Source organism: Amblyomma americanum, chromosome 2 (assembly GCF_052857255.1).
Source record: "Amblyomma americanum isolate KBUSLIRL-KWMA chromosome 2, ASM5285725v1, whole genome shotgun sequence".
In the NCBI taxonomy this organism is placed as follows: Eukaryota; Metazoa; Arthropoda; class Arachnida; order Ixodida; family Ixodidae; genus Amblyomma; species Amblyomma americanum.
In genome coordinates, this window is record NC_135498.1 from 103217793 (window position 1) to 103241548 (window position 23756).

Sequence of the window (23756 nt, forward strand, 5' to 3'; positions counted from 1 at the left end):
AATCATAGGTGTAGCGTTAAGAGGCAAGAAAGTTACTAGATGGACCAGGGAACAAACGTGGGTTAATGACATCCTACTCGACATTAAGAATAGACGTGGGAAGTGCATCTAATGCGAAGGGGACATAACGAATTAAGAGTAACGGAGAGGATTGAAAGATAAGGCAAGCATAGCCGGGTACGGCTGAAAGTTAGGCAGGCGGATGAGACAAGAAATTTAGGGATAAGGTGGCCCCAGTTGGCCAAGAAAAGTGTCTATATGAGGGATGTGGGAGAGGCCTTTGTCTTTGCACTGAAAGTATTAGGCTGATTATAGTCAAGACATAGAACATAGGAACATGTGCAGTAAAAGATTTAGATACTATCCGTATTGGACAGGCGCGAAATATGGCTTAGTTGGTTTTAAAAATAAAAATAAAACGCTGCCAAAAATAATCCCAGTAATGTCCTCAACTATGTTCCATTTCTTGCAAACTTACTACTTGCAAACTACTTGCGATTGTTTCACAACGTAACCGAATGGACACCTTATCAACGTAAACAAACAGGCGTCGTCAGCGCTGCTAGTATTTCGCAACAGAAAACTACATTAATTTCTGTGAGAATGACAATGACATTGAGACCATTAGTTATAGGCAGTGTACGCACTCGTGAATGCACCTTCATCGGTCCTGTTATCAAAGGAGGCCCGTCCGCTGTGGGCAGTTGAAGGGCAAGCGTCCCAACTTGGGCTAGCGGATACTAGGACGTGAGTCGTACCGGTAATACCGAAAGCATACACGAATAATTAACGCGCACGTGAACAAAGCGCTGATCAATGTGATACCTTAGGGTAGTTGGTACTGCAAGGTACTCCTTTCCACCCAGGGACCAGACATCGAGAAAAAACAGACACACGGACGGGTCTCTATTCTAGTTTTCTGTCGTCCCCGACTGTTGTCTAAAGAGCATTTAACAGATGTATAACAAAGGAGAGGCACTTGCTATGAATGTAAAGTGCGTATTGCGCCATTCACTATGACTTCGTACCAGAGCGGAAAGGAGAGGGTGAGAAGAGGAGGCAATGTGCAGGCGTTTGCTTTTCACATTGATAAGCCTCTTGGTATACCGGATGTCAGATCAGAAACCCAGCGCTAACCTGTACTACGAATAAATTTGCAATCATTTACGATTTCCACTTGCTGTGTGTATGTTACGCACATATCAGCAGAGTTTCTTCAATTTTCCCCGTTCTTACTAAACGCTTAAAAATGGTTTCAATTAAACACTCGGTAAGTGCTGGATAACAGATATGTTTTGCGGTTTAGTTGGTTTTTCAAAATAAACCTCAAGAACTTCAAATCTGCCACTGCTTCTCGTTGACATTTAAGGCACTGTATGCAAAATGACCTGCTGTTGTCCATGAATCAAGATGTCGCCGCACTTTTTTTTTTACACAGGGAACTGCCAGAGTATCCGTGCCGCTCAAAGTTTGCAGTGCTATTCTCAAGATTTCAGGTAAGCTGAGGAAATACAGCAGTGCTGGCCACTAATGTAGACCCGAGTGAATTTCAGCTGGGATATTCTTCGGGAAGGCGTGGAACTCAAGGAAACTTTCATTGAGTTTAATTTATATTTACCTTAAAGGCCCGAGGGCAGTAAATAATGGCTGAGCAAAATCAAGATTTTTTTGAGATTAAGAACACATGAAAAAGAGGAAGAGCAATTGCGTAAAGGAAAAAAATAAGAAAAAGAAACAATAGGCGGCAGTGGAAAGATGATGTGAGGGGTATACTAAGATTAGTGCAATGCCGGTACCGCAAGTCTCCAGCTTTTGAAGAGATTCCGCGAGAAAAGCGCAAGTGGAAAATCAGTCACCTCGTCAGAACGATCGGCTGTTTGAACGTTTGCGCGATCGTGACGAGAGAGAACTGCCAGAGCAGACAACAAGCCACCTGCGTTCTTTACGAGTCTAGGCAGGTAGGTAAAGAACAAGCCAACCAGTCCGCACGGCACGAGCACTGGGGTGGCCTCGCTGCGTGATTGTTCGCTTCGTGTGTAGCTCGTATAAAGCGGGAAGTGTTTTGCCCTCTTGTTCATTCCGTAGGCACTCTGGAAGGGCGGAGGTTTACAAAAAAATTCAATAATAACATAATTCTACTCGGCTTACGGGGGGTGTGCTACCTCGTTACTTTGTTTTACTCGGTTCATTGTTTACACTCAACAAAATTTACAATTTAGGAGTTGCGTTACCGCAACTATGCCTAATTCAAGGGTAGGAATTGCCCCATTTCGTGTAACTAAAATGTCATGCTCAATAATTCGCTAGGTCACCCCGCTTGTTGCAAAGCCTTTGCACTGCGCTCCAAAAAAATATGACAGATTTATGGAAGCTTCACATGTCGGCGCCATAGTCAAGGTTTATATTCAAGGCTGCTCGCACTGAACAGGGGTCACTGAAGTGCCTCGCGTTCGAGACTTGTGCAGTTGTGACTGTCGATCGTATACGAGAAGAATGATGGTGACATTGTTAGAATCTGCGAAGGTATTTTAGGACTCACGGTTATGCATACACAGTCCAAGTCACTTATAACGACCGCAGATATAACGCGGCCGTCAAATAGCGCATTAGGGCAATGGCAATTCTCAGATACAACGGACAACTTAGGCCGCACCACTCGGTTATAGCGGATGCGTAGACGCCGTAAACGCCACCCGAAGTTGAAGAGCTCCCGCATCCAGCAAGCGCAGAGAGGCTTCCAGCAAAAGCGTCTCTCAGCCCTTGTGACACCGCCCCGGAAAGAACACGTCGACCCAAAAATGCAATAAAAAGGCGTCATTGAAGCCGTAATTAACCTTCGGCTAAGCGCGCGCCGATCGCCTATGAGGGCATTCTTTGCCTGCGTGTTGCCGGCTGGGCAAAACATCCCGAGTGGAAGAAGCGTGGCGGGCGCGAGGCTGGAGCACCTTTGAAAGCGAAGGTTTTGCCCATGGGCAACTAACAGCAACGATTTTGGAAGTTTGAATGCCTCACTGGCCATGCTGGTTACGCGGTATCGCCACCTGCCCCAGTCGCCCTTATAAAAATGGTCTATAGACAGTGTATAGACTTCTTATAGACTCTATTGCCTTCCTTTAGATATTTATTTTTGTCTACTTATAGTCTATAGACCGTCTATAGAAAAAGTCTACTAAAGTGCACGGCCATACATTTATATATTGTCTATAGACTGTCTATAAGATTTGTATTTCCTATAGACTGTTCTCTAGGGTTCTTGTATAGAGAGTCTTTAGACTTTACTGACAGAAGTCTATTAACAGTCTAAAAGTTTTTGTAAGGGCGGCTCCATCTTTTGTGCTGCTACAACCCATGAAGGCAGCGTCAGACAGCGGACAGTGCAGATGATACATTCTGTGCCACGAGCCCTGCGCTACTTTCGTCGCTGCATGGGCTTAGGAACGATATAGGAAGTTCTCGTAAATATGCGTGATCAGACGCATATGTATTTGCGGCAACGCGTCATTGATGCATAGCTGGCCAGATGTTTCCTCGGATGACTACGTTCCTGGGGACCACAACATCGCAGAGCCGCCTTCTTTGATGAAGCTATTGAAAGGCAAGTACGTGCGCTCCCCTACCTGCTAGGAATCTGATTAACTTGGATGAGTAATTAGTTAAATTCAGTCTTTAAAGTTGATTATTGGAAGTAACGGTCTCAACGTGGGGAATACGGCCACTCAGGAGAGTCTGGAAAGAGCCGCACTAGGGTATGCCTTTGTCAAGCAGACGCAAATAATGCAGATTTTTAAATAAATAAGCGCCGCTTTCGATGGACTTATTATTTTTGGCAGTTATACGTAGAGTCCACTTACTACGAACATCGGATATAACGAACGGAATTCACTTGATCGTCGGGTTCATTACAAGTGGGCTCGAGTGCACTCAATGTAGCTGAGGCTCCTATACATTGGTTACACGCTTTAATAGTGAAAGTTTAGAGAGTTGCGCTGACACTGACAAGTATATCGTACCAGCCACCGCGGTGGCCGGGTGTCTGTGTTGCACAGCTGCTGACCAGAAAGACGCGGATTTGATCTCTGTTCTTGCGGTCGCATTTCGATGGAGGGGAAATTTTAGAGGTACATGTACTGTGCGATGTTACTGAACGTTGAAGAACCTCACATGGTAGGAAATATCCTGACTCCTCCACTACTACGTCCACAGCTGCCTGAGTCGCTTTGGGACGTTAAGCTCCATAAAACCAAAAAACTGTATCATATACTTTGCTGTTTTTTCTCTCCTTACAAAAGATTATTGCATGTGGAAAGAGTGATGAGCGTCTGACACATTGATGCGGAAGTGCCAAGAATTGCGATAATTTTTTATTGCCCGTAGCACCATTTGATCAGGGTAATTAATTAATGCGGACTTTCAGACCATGAATGCTTGTTTTGTACGAGAAAATTGGCCGAGATTTTACGGGTGTCTACTGATAAGGTCGTTTCCCTTGTCCTTTATGTCACAGTCAGTCGCGCTCGTGTTACAGAAGAGCTCTAATTAACTAGCGCTACAGTTACAGCGCGGTCATTTGTAGCGGTCAATTAAAGCCCATGCAAAGTAATGAGCAATTCATGAGAAGTGATCGATTACTACTGCGCAATTTATCATTCGTCATTTTTTAGCAAAGTACAAAAATTCACTAACGATTTGACCTTACGCGACAGGGATTACGTGTTATATGATTGAATAGATACGTGCGTAATTTAACCTGCAGTTATTTTGCGAACTTTTCTTGAGCATAAAATCCAAGTGCGTTTCTTTAAAATATGAAGACCTTGTGCTCTATTTCGAGGATATGCGAAGTCCCGCGCTTCGCTTTTGTTTCTGCTCAGAGGAGAGAAATCTAAAGCTCATAAAACATAACATTCCCGTGTGCTGCCGTCTTGAAATGCGAAATGAGAAGCGCGGAACATCCTCGCGAGCGGCTTCTCAGAAAACCGACCATGGTTTCTGTAAAGCGAGAAAAATCTGCTCTGCACCGCTGTTTACCACCCAGTTCAAGTCCTCGACATCATAAAACTGGCCACAAGTTGTGTTTGGAGGGTAAAATGTTACAGATCTAAAGTAATCGATTCATTAAAAAAATATTTGGATTAGAACGTTACACTATGTAAAAAGTGATCAATGCACTAGAAAAGTAAAAGAAAGTAGTTAATTACAAGTAGTCAATTCCTTGTAACGCGTTGCATACAAGTCTGGTCACTGCGCAATTGAATTGGTGGAATGCGAGCTTTAGAAGCGAATTTCTCGGAACACGCGCATGCCAGAAAAATTTTACCGAATGGAGAAGTAAAGGAATGACCACCTGCAAGTTTTTAACATAAGCAATCACGCTAGCCGGATTAATTAAAAAGTATAATAATGGAGTTTAGTTATAAGGCACAGGACGGCCGTTATCCTCTCACTTTATGCCCCTCTCATCGCATAACGTGCCCATAAAAAGTGCATTCACGTAAACCTCCTCGTTTGAAAGAATACTATTACTACTACTACTACTACTACTACTACTACTACTACTACTACTACTACTACTAATAATAATAATAATAATAATAATAATATTAATTGGTTTTGGGGGAAAGAAAATGGCGCAGTATCTGTCTCATATATCGTTGGACACCTGAACAGCGCTGTAAGGGAAGGGATAAGGAGGGAGTGAAAGAAGAAAGGAAGAATGAGGTGCCGTAGTGGAGGGCTCCGGAATAATTTCGACCACCTGGGAATCTTTAACGTGCACTGACATCGCACAGCACACGGGCGCCTTAGCGTTTTGCCTCCGTAAAAACGCAGCCACCGCGGTCGGGTTCGAACCCGGGAACTCCAGATCAGTAGTCGAGCGCCCTAACCACTGAGCCACCGCGGCGGGGATTTGAAAGAATGCAAAGTCAATTTTGAGCGTCCAGCTGTTTGGGCACAGGTATTTCTGTGGCATCCAAGCTTCTGAACTCTGAACCGGCCCAATCTCTCTCACCACCACTGCCTCGTTCTGCAAGTATTATGCGATGTATACTGTTCTGTCAGCGAGAAGGGAACGCCATGTTGCCCTAAACGCTTTCTACAATTATGTTAAATTGCATGACGGTAACGCTCACAGGACCATTTTCACCGAAAAAAAATTTTTTCGTCAGTGTACGCTCAAGACGTCACGTTTTGTGTAGTTCACGGCACTGGCGGATCATAGGATATTTAAGCAAGATATCTAAGTTTGAACAGGTAGAGACAAAGAGTAAGTCAGGCACGTTGGAAAATGAAAGACAGGTGTGAAACATCTATACAATTTGTTAACGCAGGTGCAATAACCCATCTTAGTGAAGGACCAGCGTTCCTCAACTAATTTTCTTCATTGTACCGACACGCCAAAGGCGCTACGTGCTCCACTGCGGTGTTCGCCACGTCATATATGCGGGATGCCACAAGTGCAGGTGGAAGGCCTTAACATTACCGAAGGTTGGCCGCCTCTAACAGGTGGGAGCAGCAGGATGCAGCTCAGCCATCAAATTCTTACTTCAAGCTTAGCTTTGTGTTTTCGCCGTTGCACAACTACGGCCTGCGTTGCGGATGCATTTATTTTTTAATGGAATAGCTCGGCCGCTCTCCCCTACGTTATAGCTAGGTTTCATCGTGCCGGAAGCGGTTCCACCGAGTCGTACCATGACTCTTTTACAAGGGGGCGTTGTGCGATGAGTCAGTGACAAGCGAAGCGACAAAAGAATGTACGCGTCCGCATAGGTTCGTCTCGTACGTCTGGTATGAGAGCTTGTAGAGCTAGCCGTTGCGGTGCCGCATGCAAAGGACGTCGGTTCCTCGTCGAAGCTTTGTGGGGTGCTTTCGTGCTCAGAACCTTTATTCCGTCCAATATGCGATATTTCATGCTTCTGTGCGTTGCGTTTCACGCTGCTCTGTGCACGGGTAAGTGTTCTTCTTTCGGTTCAAATGTCCAAATGCACGTCACTCACTCTGCAGTGTTCATCAGTATTGGAATCTCTCCACAGCTGACATATCTCTTTCTTCTATATTTGAGCTGTGCAAGGCGATAGTCATATCTCAGCGAAAAAGATGAAGAGAAAGAATTTCTTGGTAAACACCACGTCACATTTCTGGATGACAGCTCCGCTCAAATCAGCCCCATTGAAGATAATGAAAATGAGAAAGGAAACCGCGAAATCAAAATGAATGGGTGAATTCATGAATTTTTTAGTGCGCCAGCACTAGAGCTTCCACTCAGCCGCTTAGCTGCAGTCTATGCAGTCCCTCTGTGTGGGCAAGTTGTGACGACGTCACAAGATCACGTGACATAGCTGCCCTGCCTGCGTCCGTGGTTGCTTCTCTGGGTATTTTTGTGCGCCAGCACAAGGGCTTGAACTCGCCGATTTTGCCGATGTTACTCCAGTCCCGCTGCGATCTTGAACAACTAAATAGCTGGGCGCCCCTGCCTAGGTGACAGGTGAGCCACGTAGGTCACGTCACCTTGTGACGTCATCACAACCTGCCTGCCGGACTGTGAGCGCAGTGCCCACCATCAGAGGCGATAGTTCAATTAATAATTGGTAGCGAGAGGTTGCTAGGGAAGAGCTTGCAACCTGGGGTCTCACAAGCCCCAGCGATGGCAGCATCTGCCATAGAAGAGCAGTGGCGTATTGCTTAACCGCTGAACCACAGTGCCAAGAGTGGCATGAGGACTCTCAGGAATATATGGATCTGAAATAGAGCATGAACTGTACGAGAATGAAAACAGGAATGCTGGCGCGCCTAATTAGCATCTGGCGTAACAACTCTAAATTGTTTGCCATTTTTGAAGCAATAGCTTCACTGCGCTAGGTTTTCAAGAGGGCAGCGTCAGTGTAGTCACGTGGCAGGTCATGTGACCTACTGACCTCATCGCAATCTGCCCACCGTGGCAGGTGGCAACTGCACCATCGGGCATCGGAAATTTCATAGACGCTTTACAGACAATGCGTTCGGCAGTGTGTGTGGCATTTGTGAACGTAGCCATGCAAAGGAAGCTTTCGCTTCTCACCAGGGTTAACCAAAGTTCAAACGACAGCTATTTTGTAGCGAGAGCTACATTTCGGTAGCATTTCAAGTCTTCAGCGTGGCGGCGCCGCCACCCTGTGGCTGCGCCACCACGCTGTCACGTGGTTGGTCACGTGGTGTGGAGCAGCTGCCGACGGCGCAGCGCCGTGGCTGATCACGTGGTTCGTCACGTGACCAAGTTCCACTCGGCTAGCTGTAGCTGTCGCGTCACTCCATTTTTAACCAAAGACAAACCACCGCCAATTTACTTTTTAAGATGGAACGTGAGGTTTAACGTCCCTAAGGGAAACAGAACTGTGAGGGACGCAGTAGTGCGTTGTTTGGGATTTATTTACACTACCTTGGGCCCGTCAATGTGCGCTGACTTCGTTTAATATAACGGCGTTTTTCAATTTCCCCTCCATCAAAACCTGGCCGCTCCGGTTTCGATCAAGAGTCCTTAGTCTCAGCGGCCGAACAGCGTGTATACTAAGCCCCCAAGGCGGGTAATGTTTGCAAGATAGACATCTGAAAAATTGTGAAAGAAGTAATGCAGACTAACTGTTAAATTTTTATGCGAGGCACATACTGCGGCGGCAAAAAAAAAGCATGAGAGAGTCTTTTATGTAGGAATTTTCGAAAACAGTGCAGGCGATGGTCCTTGAGTATAAACTGCACGGATTTCGAACCTAAAGTTAAAATAAAGGGTTTAGTGACCAGCTTTATTACGCAGTGATGAAGAATTCGCTCTTCTTTTTACAAACACTCTTAGGAATTGTGTACACAAGTAGCGCTTATGAATCGCATAATTGCTTTTGTGTTTTGGCTGCAGCCAACAGATGTCCTTGCTTTTTTTATTTACTGTTATGATTTCTGTACGTGAGAGTTGTGGAGCGCTATTGTGTACGCCGCGTTCAATGAGTGTTGCGTTCCGTTGCAAGTCAGCCCCTACACCCCACCTGCAATTGCTTGAGGCAACATGTTTATAGCTAGACAAAATTGAGCGCTCATGTTTCGTTTTCATTACGGCTGGGAAAAGGATTTTTACAGTGACACTTGTTAACTACACGTGTCCTGATTACGCGGCGTTGACGTCAGCCTAAAACGAAAGAGTGAGAGGAGGAAAGGGTGGAAAGAAAGAAAAAAAAAAACAGGTGAAATTTAAATACAACCCAATGTCTCTTGTACGCCGACGACACGACCGTCATGGCTTCTGGTAACACGTCTTTTGGATCAATTACAAACCTTAACTGATTGCTTTCCCTGTTGCACTGAATCCCGTGGCCAGAACCAGGCACGAGAGTGAGCTACCATTGCGTTTGTTGTGGTAGCGCAGATTGCAACAACGGCTGTAGGCCTTAGGCTTTGCTGTAGACCTCAGAAATTAACAAAAGGCATCCGGGATCACGGTGACACCTGCATATCGCTGTGTTTAGGTGATAGTCAGCAGAACGCACGCAGAAGTTAATTTTTAAATAAAATTTTTCTGTAAGAAATTTAGAGAAAATTAGAAGTTACAGTTATAAACTATAATGTATGACATCACTGGATTACAAAACCATTCTTAGTCAGCAGAACGCACGCAGAAGTTAATTTTTAAATAAAATTTTTCTGTAAGAAATTTAGAGAAAATTAGAAGTTACAGTTATAAACTATAATGTATGACATCACTGGATTACAAAACCATTCTGGTGGCCTTATGTCATTCGGAACAATGGCAATACGAGTTCTGATTGTAAGCCTGGCAAAAAATTTCGGTGCGTTCTTGTCGTCTAGGATGCAACTATGGAGCATTACTATTCATTCCGGCGTTAAACATCCAGGAGGTATGGTCATTCGCAACACCGAATGGATTGAAGCTTCATGTTAAATGGGAATTATTTTGGTCACGACAATAAACGAGAATTTGTGTGTTGGTCTTTTCTTGATTATTTCTGCATTGGTTGAGTTCATGTTTCTGCAGTATTTCAGCTTAGAGAATAAATGATCACTTCGACATTTCTTCCTGAGCCCAACATGACTGTTACATGAAACTTTTTCGAAGCAAATGTTAAATGGTCCAGTAACGTCCACGGCTGTCCGAGTGTTTTTTCATTTTCCCTCGTTCAATTACTAGAAGGAACTAATGCCACACCTACGCAAATCTAATACTCTCCCGTCTGTACGATTTAAATTGAAGATGTGAGATAGGTATGTGTTCTGAAACTGCATTAAAAATATTGGTGAACTGCGTTTTGCCTGAAGAAGCAAAAATTGCTTAAACTTGGTGGAGTTTCTTCTATGATAACTCATTTAAACATTTGCTCTTTCTAGATATGCTGCCTTTTGTTGAGGAAGCTCCATGGGTTCCGAATTGCAGAAATCCAATTCACTTTGTAAGTTTAAAATTCAAGATGAATTCTGATACTATCAAAACAAGAAATAAGAGAGCAAAACCATACTACTACCGGCTTTCGTAAGCCATCGATATGTTCTTTAGATTTTTACATAGATTAAGCCGAAAGGAAAATATATAAGAGAAGCGTGGAAAAAACATAGGAACACAAGAAAGCATTTCGTAAAACGAGGATTTTGGTAGCACGTGTACCTCCATTTCTCATTTTCTCGGTGACAGATTAGCCCAGGAGTACTTAAGACATTTTTTTATTAATTTGTAAAGCGATGTGCATCTTCTAAACACAAAATGATTTCTCAATTCTTACGGTGTTGATTTCAAAAATCCTGGTGTGAATAGTTTATTTTTGACACTTGTAATAAATTTTATATGCGCGTGTAAAAAAATTACCCTTTGGTGTTTCTTGTTGTAAAACTAACGAATTGACTTTTTGTACACTTGGAATGCTATTTTAGCCGCAAATATTTGTTTAGAATCGAAAGAAGTGACAGATGTAGCAGACATCTCTGTAGAGCAGGGTGGTTTTTTTATATAGGGCTTTTATTCATCTTCTCCTTCCGCATAAAGTAATAACGTACAGTATCTTGTTATTTTGCCTGTTTTTATATCCCATTGAGTTTTCTTACGCAACTCACTTTTCTCGCAGAAAGTTCTCGGAAAATACGTAACAAAATGTACATACCTCTGCGAAGGACTGCCCTACCGGTCATCTTGGGAGTACGATGGTACACCGTGCGTGGTGAGAGAAAATTGATAAATTAATGAGTATATGCTATGCGCACAAAAGTATTCTCTACAACAGAAACATTTGTGCCACTCTGAAATAAAAGCTTTGCGTGTGAAGCTGATACAAAAGATATAGAAATTATAAGATGTTTGCTCAGTTTTCACTGTTGTTTTGCTCTTAATTTCTTTTAAACTTTGTTCAGCGGAAATTTTATAGGGATTTGAAATTAGAAAATAAAACGCTCATTCTTTGGGCAGCAAGTTGCACGAGCGGTAATGCACATAAACAAAAAAAAGATGTCCTAGAAATAATATCGCTTACGTAATATTCTTAGTGGTATCGTACATGCCGCATATTGTGGCGCAAGTTAGACTTAGGGAACTAAAACAAATAAGTAAAGTTACAATTTATGAAGCTTTTTTTTTCTCGCTGGGTGCAGAAAAAAACGCGCGCTTTAGCATCGACCAACTCCTAGAAATAATTTGTTGTTGTTTTGGCGAATAATAAAAAGATATGCTGTTGTGAATTTAGTGTTTCGGTCGTAACCACAAGGCCTTCCTTGCTCACAACTTGAGCACTTTCTTGGGCGTGTGAGCGCCGAAGTACTGCCTTTTTCAAGATGCTATTTTTGCAAAGCGGCAGTTGTGTGAAAATTGTGCAAATGTGCCTAAAAAGTAAATGTCTTCCAGTTCTTATGGCTAATATTCTGCTCATTGCATTTCAGAAATTGGTGGACGGAGAAAGAAAAGAAGGTTTCTGTAAGGCTGGAAAGTGCGAGCTCGTCGGAACAACAAGTTAACGTCGCTGAAATTACAGTGATGCTTCCAATGGAAGCTTTAGAGCACAAATATTATTTATGTCTTCCTTGCAATCGGGTGCCATTTTTTGCTTCGAGAATAGAAAAGGACTTTTCATAAGAGAACGCTTGGTTTATAGCGCTAATAAATGCATAGTAACTGTGACTCCTGCAATATCTCTTCATGCCCTCACAGCAAACGACACTACTAGGTCTTAGGAAAGTCAGCTTGTTTCGAAGAAAAACATCAGCATTGGCTTAACAAGCAGTAACGATTTTTGGATATTTGCCGCTGTCTGAGGATCGCACCCATGCCCATAGTCGTATCGCTATATCATTTTGAAAATACTGAGTGACATCCTGTTAAGCGAAATAAATATCCTAGGTTTGTAACATCGCATCCAGGTTGACGTAATTTTATACACTGCACATGCGATTAATCGCTACATCATTTTCAGCATCATCGGCATAACTACGCCTAATGCAAAACCAAGGTTTCTCCCAAATCCTCGTTAATTAACCCTGTCGTCACCAGCTCCGGCGGTCGTATCCCCGATAAATGCCTAATTTCATCCAGCCACTTGAATCCCTCTCTGCTCTGGCTAAGTTTCCCTTTCCTTGCTATCCGCTATGTCATTACACACGGAGAAGGAAAAGTTAGAAAGAGACGTATTATCCAAGTCGCCGCAAGAGGAAAATGGTCTTCCAGCCACAAAACTTAAATTGGAAGGGCTGCGCTCGTGTAAAAGTAAAAGGATCGCGTAAAACATGAAAACTTCTACGTCCCCACCCTCTTCCCTTTTCTTGCTGGGAAAAGGAGTGAGAACGATAGGCGGATCGCATCGTCCTTCCTACACCTCATCCGGGCTCCCCCGGCTCAGAGATTAAGCAACCGCTTCTGCGGTTCAGGGAAATTCTAGAGTTGCATTGCGAGCGGCATCGGCTTTTCCCGGTTTTTGCTAAGGGCCTGAGTAAAACCGATGATCGAACTCTCACACCCCTGCAGATCAACGCTTTGTTGTGCCATGCGATAGCAAAACATTTTGACCCCAAAATTGATGTGTGCTGCCCTCACTGCGGGGAAATGTCCGGTAACTTCCACATGGTTTGGGCCAGTCAGAAGAATCCTTCCCTTCCCCCAAACCCTTTCCCTTCCCGAGTGGCATGGGAGGCAGCCCTAATCAATTGCTCGGGGCCTGAGTCTCAAAGCGCTCTAGTGCAACGGGCGCGAATAGCGGCCTCGTCCGCCGCGTTCCCGGACTAAGGACTCCACATATGTGAACGGCCATTTTTGGCCTCCAAAGTATCTTCACTGGATAAAGTTTTCACCACCATCACCCTCGAGCAAGATATAGTATACTCATAGCAAGGTTCTTCTTTGGCAAGCTGACTTGAATTAAACGATCACGAAGGAAGATTTCCGGCGGTTTTTGCTTTCTCTCTTACTGATACCAAATTCTTCGGGCAATTGTTCTCGTTGTCATATTTAGCCACTGCTTCTCTGTAAGCAAGCGTACGTTTCAGATATGGCTCCCTGAGCACAGATAACACGTAGTATACTTATCTGTATCTTCGCGCGTGCTTGGTCTTCGTAGATTGCATTATGCTCCAAATAAATAAATAACGGCGAAAAATATTATTGAATTTCGTATTTTTTACATGTAGCGCGCGATCACTGCACCCTTAGCAAACCCGAGCGCTGGCAAGGATGGTTATTTGGTGAATACTACGGCAGCCTTTGAATTCGAAGATCGATGGTTAATTATTACGATGTAGCTTTTAAAATTACGCCCTCTTTTACTTTATTGTCAAAGATTTCGGGCTACTTGCTTGACAAATAAAACTAAATGAAATGAGCTGAACAGTTCAGGTACAGTCGATTAGGGTTTCAGAACTGCTTGTATAGAAAATGTTTCAGACTCTGTGTTCAGCAGAATGGTGGTGGCGACACTGTGGTATAAAATGGGCGAATATAAATTAGGCACGAAAGCGCGTCAGCCATTGCATATATGGAGTTACCTTCCGTAATTCGGCAGTTCGCAGTGTATCAGACTGATGGTATATTACTCGTCTATTATTTATACGAATATTGGTGCAGGGATTGATGAAAGTACACGGCGGCGATATCTAGCTCATTGCATACGCGCAAACATAAAAAAACGCAAAAGAACAAATCAACTTAACGCCCACAGAATGTACCCATACCGGTCTCACCAGCACATTCCGAACCCCATGACGCCTAATCCGTTCTATTCCAGTCAATATCTATATGTGATACAGTTCACTTTATTTCAGTTATCTTTATCTGTCAAGCAAGCAGCCCAATACTCTGTTTACCAGTCGTTTGGCAATAAAACTAGAATTGAGGACTAGAATATTGGTCAATATTTTCACAACCTCAGTGAAAAAATTCTGCATGCTAAAAAATCCGGTAAACAAAACAAGCCATTCGGCCAGCTACTGGGTGTGCTCCCAAAGAATTCTATCGCGAATGTCACAGGGACGACGACAAGCCTTCCACATAAAAATAACAGTACAGAGCAGTGTGTGTTGAGAAACGTAAGCGGCCTCTTATCGGCTGAACAGTGAAGACAGGGGTCCTAATTTAGTTAAGATTAAAAGCAATCTACTAAAATATCTCTTTATATATTCGACAGTCGCTCCTTGTAACGTTCGCCTGTAACGTTTACGTCATCAGTAACTAGTAGAGAAACGGGTTTCTTCTCCAGAAAACATGAAACCTATATCTTGAAACCACGATCCGCTGCACAAATCTTGGAATGAGGCTGCTTACTTATGCCATCACATGGCATTGATGGGGGGAAGTTTGGCTTCAAACGTTTAAAGAAGTAATATAAATACTTCTGCGTGTCACCTAACGTGAAATTTTGAATATGCGCTAACCCTGGTTGGGAAACAAGATCCTTATACAAAAAAGACATGGTGAGCTCGGTTCCAAGTGCACGCCACCATTAACTTGGGTGTTGCCAAGAAAAATTTCACGCCGTTTAGCAACGGACGCACCACAAGCACGTGAACAGCCTTTCAGACAGCAGTGAGGTATTTTTCGTTGAAGAAGCAACAGCAGTGGAATGAGCAGTCAGGGGTTGGAGACCAGATAGCTTCTTTTTAAGTGATTCCGTTTACTGAGATATTACGACATAACTGCTGAAAAATTTCAAAATCTTATTGTTCTTATGCAGAGGGCGGCTGCTAATGACCACGAGAAAGCGTCACATGAAGGATTACGCCACCTGCCTGTTGTGCAGTGTGCATCACCTTTGCGCGGAGCGCTCAGATGGCGCTCTTCACTGCAAATAATGCTGGAACTTGTCGCAGCTGTTAGGTTCCACAGCCAACACTTGTGCAGAAATAAGAGACTGCTTTCTAATTTGAGTTTTTGTTGGCCGGTACGCATTGCTTGAGCTCTCTGCACAAGTGCGGCGCAGACTGCACTCTGCGTATGGTTTAAACCAGTGCCAAGTAATAATTACAGACTCAAAATTGTAGGATTCTATTTCATATTTCATGTACTGCGAAATTATAAGCCTTTCAGCTCAGAGACGTGATTAAGTGCACGTTGCGTCGCTGTGCTTCAGGAGACATTTATACGAACAAATCGGCCGCTATCAGACAACTTTATCTACTGACAAGGCAGTGGGGAGAGGCACTTTATTGTTTTAGTAAGGATGCTGAACCTGCCCCTAGATGAGAGCGTGTGCTTTAAACAAAATGCTGGGGACCGGAGAGTGGTCACCATAACTATATTCCGGAAGTGTTTTTCGGTACTGTAAGGCCGCCCTAGCAGAACAGTTCTACTTTTTTAAAATAGAAATATGGTTATTAGCGGCTAACCATCACCTGATTTTGATATTTTCCTACGGGTAACTTCAGATCGCTCTTCACAGTAATGTGCTTTCGACAAAATCAAAATCTGCGGTTTGAAACTCCAACAGTTGAAACAAAAGGTTTGAATTATTATCATAGTTCAAGGCACGAATTGCACCATTTTACCTGCAGAATGGTGGGCCCGTTGGTCTCAAGTGTCAGCGAGGCAGAGAATGCTTTTAAGACTGCTAACCTGCCGAAATGGACAACAACGAGAGAAAAAGCTAGCTTTCTTTCCGCTCAGAGTAATGTGTTGTGCTATAATAAGCGCTGTAGTTGGTTGAAGTCTTAAAGATTGTGTGGAATGAATAGTGCCAGACTGCCAGATTGTTTTCTACTGTGCGTGTAATATTGGAAACATCCTTCCATGAGGGCACACTCCGAATGGCAGGTCTTTGTCTGTTGTCTGAAAGGGCAGAGTATTTCAGTGCCTGCATGTATCTCGTGATACGCATACTTTATCTATGACCTACGAAGCTTCTGGATGTTCATGAAAGGTGCAAGCGCGTACACTCACATGGATTTCCGCACTGAGAGAAAAGGTCTTAAACTCTATGCACTATTTCCTACAACATTCCTTTGTGTTCCAGGGGCTGCTGATACTAAAGTAAAACGCCATTTCCGAACGACTTGTACCGTTAGCGCCAACTGCTGATAGCAAGACTAGCAATTGCTCAGCCGATCAAGTTAGTTAGTTATGCACTCTTGCCATGCAGCTGTTTTTGGTTTAAAATTGCCGTTGCTGTTAAATAGGTTGTCTTTAGCTGGCTTCCCAAGATTCATCACAGTCCTTTGATAGCATTCTATTAGCTCGATTTTGACCTTACCAGCCCACTGATGCATTAATTACTGGCATATCCTCACATGACCTGCCCAAACCTGAGGTCGGCCAAGGAGCGTATGGTTACGTATCACGACATAACTATGCACTATGGTAATAATAGACTTAAAAACCCACCCCCAGATAAGTCTTTGACCAAACCCCAGCAGGTGGCCTGGAGGCAACCCCAGACAAACACTTTAGCCAAACCTTATAAAAACTCCATTATGTATCTGTGAGTATTCTCGCCCCAGTGTAGGCTATGTGGTAAAGATAGGGCCGACGTAGCTCATATACTGCATGAATGTCCACGGGACACACCGCCGATGGACCTGCAGCTCTCGAGCCGCGAAAAGTGGGAGGTTGCGGTGCTCAGCTCCGAACTGAAAACCCGATTCCGGGCCGTGAGCCGAGCTTTGGAAGTCGCCGAGTACCAAGGGCCCCTGCCACATCAAGCGACCAGCAGTGAAGCAGGTAAAGAAAAAAAGCGCAATAGAAACCCCACTCGATCTACGAAAGAGCAGTTTTCAATGAATTTCGACAAAAATAAAGTTTTGCCACCACCACCACTTACCCGAATAACTCTTTTACTTACCAGCTGGTGTTCGGAGAAGTGTTTGTTATCATAAACTATGATAGCGAACAAAACTAATGTATTATTCAACAGTTGGGGAAAGACATCACCAGTTTATAACAGACAGAGAAGCGTTGGAAAAGGGAAGCGAATACGTCTTAGTGTATATAGTTGCCTCAAAACCCAGCCGCGAAAGCACAACACTCGGAGAATAAGAATAGGGTGGCGGAACTCTTGCAGCTACTCTGAAACCACGTATATTAGCTTTCAAGTATCGCCAAGGAGGAAAGTATATACGTTGCATCGTTCCGGTACTCACATGTAGAGCAGAAACTTGGCTAACGGAAAGGCCTGAAATCAAACTGAGGGCAGCGCAGCGAGCAATGGAAAGGAAAATTATAGTTATGAATTTAAGAGACAGGAAGAGTGCAGACTGAATCAGTGAACCAACGAAAATAATGATGCCTTAACTGAAATCAAGGAAAAAAGCATGGGCATAGCATGCAAAGCTAGGGAGAGATAACCGGTTGTCTCTTAGGGCTACAAAGTAGATTCCAAGAGACCACAAGTGTAGCAAGGGGTAGTATAGAGTCACGTAGATAGAGGAGATTAGGAGGTTTGCGGAGATAAGGTGGCCGCGGCTGGTTGAGGACAGGGTTAATTGGAGGTCACTGGAAGAGGAGGCCTGTTTCCTGCAGTAGACGTAGTTTGGTTGATGATAACAACTGCAGCGATGGTGACGCTATCTTGCCGTAATATATGCTACACACCACCACTTTGAACCCAGGTCGATGGCATCAAATGAAGTACTCTTTAGTGCAGAGGTGCTTCGTTTTAGGCGTTACGCATGAGACGAATCACTGCTAGCACTAAGTAGGCCTGTGACTGATTCCGATACTGCGCTAACCGTAGTAACGTGATGACGCGCGCTTGGGATTGTTGGTGCCAGGGCTGGCGCCGAGGTTTGAGTGTCACTCCTTCGAAGAAAGCTTTCGAGGGCAAGAGGTCGCTGATTATATTTTTTTTTGTTCATCAAATCTCATCCCACCAAGCTGCTTACAATATGCTTTGAGTGTGTTGGACTTCCGCTGCAGTAACGCTTTGCAGTATTCTGGATGCATTGCCTAAAGGTACCTACTTTCCAGATCAAATAGTTTTTAACGTTATGGTGTTGGCGCGTTGTACTTAAACACTAGGGTTTACAGCAAATAACAGCAAGACGAGACAAGTAACGTGCGCAGCGTGAAGCCAGATGAACTCGAAATCAGCGTAAGCAATTCTGCAATGCTGGAATGCTGCGTTCGTCTTTGTCGTGTCTCCCTCCCGTGCTCGTCTCTTTTGCGCAACATCTTTATTCCAGGCTGCAATGATAGCTAGTTGGTCTTTCATCTTCAATAATTAAATAATAGAATAATTTTTTCGAATGTTTTTCTTAGAGACAAAAACTGCGGTGGCGATCTGGAGAAAAACGATAAAACATGGACAGATGATTATGTGGCTTTGTCGCACCGCTATACAACTTAATCCGATCTAAGACGGAACTAACAACCGGGGATTGGATGTTGTGGTCAGAGATCTTTCACGGCTCATAACGACAGGATCTTGAGGTTTAACAAAAAGCAGCCACTTTGTGTTATAGCAAAGGGACACTCAAGCCTAACTGATGTTCGACTGTATCTACACGGCAAAGCTTTAAAATGACAAACATACCGTGCTTACTTTTGTAATCTTGAAAAAAAAAAATCTAAAAGCCGTACACGATTGATTTCGCAAGTAAAATGTGTGCGTCAGCACCGAATTAATGTTAGTCACGGATCTCAGAGGCTACGTTACGCTGCCATTCCCCTCTAAACGTTGGCAATCCGTTCTCTTCGCTAAGGAGGTCACGAGTTTAGTTCGACCTCCGGAAGGATTTTTAAATCGAGCTTTCTCGGCCATAAATGTGTTGTTTTGCTGCCGAAAAACGTCAACATATCCGAAAAAAGCTGCAGAATTCGTTTTTGGTCAGGACAATAATTGCATAGAGTTGAGCTCAGTCATACTATAGGGTTAGAGCCCTCGCAAGCGGCTATACGTAAGCGCCTAAGTCACGTCGAAAGCGAGGTTTTACTGTCCATTTATATGGCCTTGCCGCTTGGAAGAAAGCCGCCCGAAGCACTCAAGACCGCATATTTAAAGATTTGTCTCGTCTTGGCGACCAGTATGCAAGCACAATGTTGAAAAACTATGACAAAATGTAAGCCTGGGCTGCCATTATAATTAAACAGCAGCACTTGAAGCCAGCCCACCATACATGAAGACTGCGATGCGTGTGTTATGTAGGTCGCTGCTGGCGCCACTCTATCCGCATTATCCTTTATTATATTAGAAAATGGTCCGTGAAAGAGAACAGTTGTTGCAGATGATCAGCTCTATATTGCAGAATTGTGTGCGCTGGTGGGTTGCACAAATCGCCAGTACTTAAAATAGTTCTGCCGTAAATAATAACAGGGAATAACCAGAGAATTGGGACAACTGCAGCACATTGTATTCGGCGTTTTCAAAGCAAGAATATTTTATTGCCTCCCAAACATTGCATCATAAAAACTGATTCTATCGAAACTTGCAAAAAGCATGTAATGGAATATAAGCATTGTTGTTTTTTACCGGACAAGAGTTAGTGAAACACGAATAGTTAAAAGTGCAAATCCGGTTCGCCAAGCGCTGGAACTCCGTACGTTGCTACAGGTACGCCTGCAGTGCGATGGAAATGGGCCGGCGCTTCGAAGTCCCACTGTCATAAGTGTACGGTCTGATTAGATTTTCTGAAAAAAAAAGAGACGCAATAAGCCTTCGCACAACGAGTATATGCCACACTGCTTTTGAATCAATCGTTTGAGGCAACTTTCATAAATAGTTACAGGAACTAACTGCACCAGTGACCACGTCGTACGTCGCATCCGTGTATGGCTGACGCCATGACCATATATATGTTTAAGCCGATAATTAGAAAGATTTTCTAGTAAAGTTAATGAGGTCTCAGTAATTGACGAAATTATGATCTGTCCTTCTGCGTAGAGAAAAGTGTGGGGCTTTGCTTCAGTAATAAATCAAGTCTATCTGGACAAAGCGTGTCCTCTCTTTAAACTACGCAACCCGTAATATCAGAGCACCGCGAAAAGTTATCTTATGTCAGTGCACGTTAAAGGTCCTCAGGTGGTCGAAATTATTCCGGAGCCCTCCGCTATGGCACCTCTCTCTTCCTTTCTTCTTTCCCTGCCTCTTTTATCCTTTCCCTTACGGCGCGGTTCAGGTGTCCAACGATATATGAGATAGATACTGCGCAGTTTCCATTCCCCCAAAGCCAATTATAATTATTATTATGCTAAAGTTTGGCGGTTTCCTTATGTAAGATCAATAAATTCTCATGTTAGACACCTAGTTTGGGGGCATGTTTTCTTTTCTACAATGATGCTGAAGACTCTACTAAGCATGAATGACCATGTGGTGTTCGCGTACGATCGATAAATAATAAATAGCGCTCGTGAACGTCTCTCCTCAGTCCCTCGCCCGTATTTTTGCGCTGCCTTCTAAACAACATGCACCTCCAACTAGCCCGGCGGCTTGCTCTCCGGAAATAATTTATAATCGAATTTTTTCTCTCAAGCTGTTTCGGTGTCAGTTTCAACAGCCGAACGATGGCTGTGACGTCAAAGAGAACCTTTGTGTGACGTGAGACATGGAAACACGTCCATATAATCGCTGCTTCATTGTTTTAATTTACTGTAGTGCTGAAGCCAGCGTTCCTAAAGAGCCAGAAAGACAGCGAATGTGGAAGCAGCGATTATATTGCAGTTTTTTCATGCCTCACGTGACCTGTAAGCACACGTTAAAATCACAGTTCTCATTCGGCTGTTGAAACCGAAACCGAAATATCACGAGATAGAAATGCGATCAAAAATTATTTAGTGGTCGTACGAGAATGCAAGTTGGTAATCCATGTATAATAACACCTTACTCGTCATTACAAACAAAAAAAGCACGCACCCAAAAGTTAGGTTCTATACTTCTTTAAGCGAAAATGTTGAAATTTGTTTCCTGTCTAGTAAACAGGCTGAACTGTAATTTTCAATGGTTGATTCTTTGACTCAGATTATATCAGTATCGTAGCACCCTTTTTCTTCGCCGAAGAAGCAGCTCTGCATAGTCGTTGAGTCCTTGCAAGGAAGCCTTTGCGCAAAGCAAACAGTGTATTAGAGAGAAAAACACACTATAGCGCAAACCTGCAAATCTAGAGAAAGAAAGCGGCATCAATGAGAAGAACTGAAACGCGTTGGCCCAGAGCTTACAATACGTATAAAAATAGCAAGGTCTACGTCTCTATCAAAGCGATATAAACAGCGAGAAGCCACTGAACGTGGCCATCAGACATCAGAGATGAGCATAAAATATCGAAGCAGGGAGAAACAATGGTCTTAATATGGCGCTAAAAAATTCACCCCTTTCTTTAGGACAGCAACTCATGCCATACTCGCGCATGAATTAGAACAAGTCTGTCTGAACTTAAAAAACATCCAGAATTTCCCGGGAAGTCTGTCAGAAGCGCGCCCAATTACTACGCTAGAATCGAGCAAAGGGTGGCACCTAAGCTTGCATGTTCTGCGATGCAAAGACAAGTTCATACCAGCGTAGGAGCCTAAGGTTGCAGCATTCTCTCAGAGCCTGTCATTTGGTGAGATGTTTTAGGAGAATCAGCCAGGGTGGAGTAGATTTGTAATAAGGCAGTAGTCACTCACTGGCATCCAATTCGCTCTCGCCCTAACATAAGCTTTCCGTCTCGGTTAGCTCAGTTGGTAAAGCGACTGCTCTGGTGAAGCGGTGGTCCCGGGTTCGAACCCCGGACTAGGACGAATTGTTCTTTAACTTCGAAGTTTCTGAGAAAGCTGCACAGCTTTCCTTTGTAGCCGTTTGGCTGCGCTTGGGTGGATGCCAATGAGTAATTGCTTCCTTATTATACGCCTGTCATGCAGACAGCACCCTACCAGGCCTATTAAAAAAAAGCGCACCCCCGAATAGGTATCCACATACACAATGCTAAGAACAGATTCGGTTTCGTGATTGCTATCACAAACTTTCTTCCTATCCTGCCACCTGGTGGTTGGTGCGCGCAGGCGAAGCAGTGTCAAAGCTAGGCACTGTAAAAAAAAAAAAAAGAACTTCTAAGCCGAACTTATTTGTCGCTCTTATGACATTATGTGAAAACTTATGCAAATGCGGAAGGATTCTGAAACAGGTTTTTTTCTGCGTGACATAAGATCACCAGCTATTTTGTCCTGTTTCCGCATTATTTTCCGTAAAGTGTCAGGGACAGAACAAAGAACCGAAGCCTGCGTGTTCTAGACCTTCAAGTTGGCGGTCAGAACTGGCTTTTAGTCTGTGCGCGCAAGATTTCCAAAAGGGCCGACCTCAGGAAGGATGAATCAATGCCACATTTTACAAGCTCAAAAACTGCAGACTAATACGATAAAATAGCTTTCTTCAATCGTGGCATACAGGGCCAGAAGAGGTGATTGTTCAGAGCCTTCAGAGCCTTGGAGCAAGCCTTGAAGCAGCGTAAACACTGCCCCAGTCCAAGTCAGCAACAACAGAAACATAATAGTTAAAATCTAGTTGTTAAATGAGCAGAAAAGTGTCAATATGTCTATAAATTTTAACAATACTTCGGTTGTCGAGACCTGCCTTCAGTTTTCGGTCAAATTTGGCTTAAAATATATCACAAAGCGCAGGTGCTACACAGAGGCCTGTACATATCCCGTGCATTTGTACATAAATTCTATTCTCAAATCTAACAGTGACTGAGTCTAAATACAGATTCAATATTTTCAAACAAGCATCCACTGGGACACCACAGGAGTTTTGGATGTTCGTGACTGGAGCCGTCACAACGTACTCATGGGACAATCAAGAATAGTTCACCTTTCGTTTGCTTCTACGACGTCTTCTCGAAGCGCCTTAACCAAACTATCGGAACTGCCTAACTTGAGAGGATTATCCCGAACAAGCCTGCTAAGACGACTTTGAAGGAACTTGCTCTCATGCGCCTGCCAGCAGTCCCGCTCAATAATAACGGCTCTGAAGGGGTAAGGCGGTTTATGTGTCTTCTCTGTAAAAACACATTAACGTGCGCGCCTTGAAACTCGTCTCCTACTTCTGTAGATAGTCCAATTTTAGGTAACGCAGCGATGCTACAGCCTTAGCCTTTATCGCGGTCTAAGCTTTGACGGCCTATAGTGTGCTTCAAGATTGCTGACATGGCTTTCTCACAGAACAAACGGCGTGAACAAAGCCGTCAATTTGCCATGAGGACATTCCAGATTTAGAAAAGAACCCAGCAACCTCACTCACAATTTCCAAGCCATTTTCCTTCCTGCTAAAGCTCTCGCAAACAGTGTCAACACCTTGAGCAAGACAGCGCTCTTTTTATTCTTTATCAGGAGCTTTCATAGCTATTCTGTGCAAGGAAGC

General features: G+C 43.7%; 1 long non-coding RNA gene and 1 other non-coding gene across 2 annotated transcripts; both read left to right on the forward strand.

Annotated features, from left to right (window-relative positions):
* Nucleotides 1-1442: 1442 nt before the first annotated feature.
* On the forward strand, nucleotides 1443-12391 carry LOC144118894 (uncharacterized). Its single transcript, XR_013312179.1, has 4 exons — nucleotides 1443-1496; nucleotides 10366-10427; nucleotides 11094-11186; nucleotides 11899-12391. It is a non-coding gene; the product is annotated as an uncharacterized LOC144118894 (long non-coding RNA).
* A 9675-nt stretch (nucleotides 12392-22066) lies between these two features.
* TRNAT-GGU (transfer RNA threonine (anticodon GGU)) lies at nucleotides 22067-22140 on the forward strand. The gene has a single exon. It is a non-coding gene; the product is annotated as a tRNA-Thr (tRNA).
* The last annotated feature ends 1616 nt before the right edge of the window (nucleotides 22141-23756 follow it).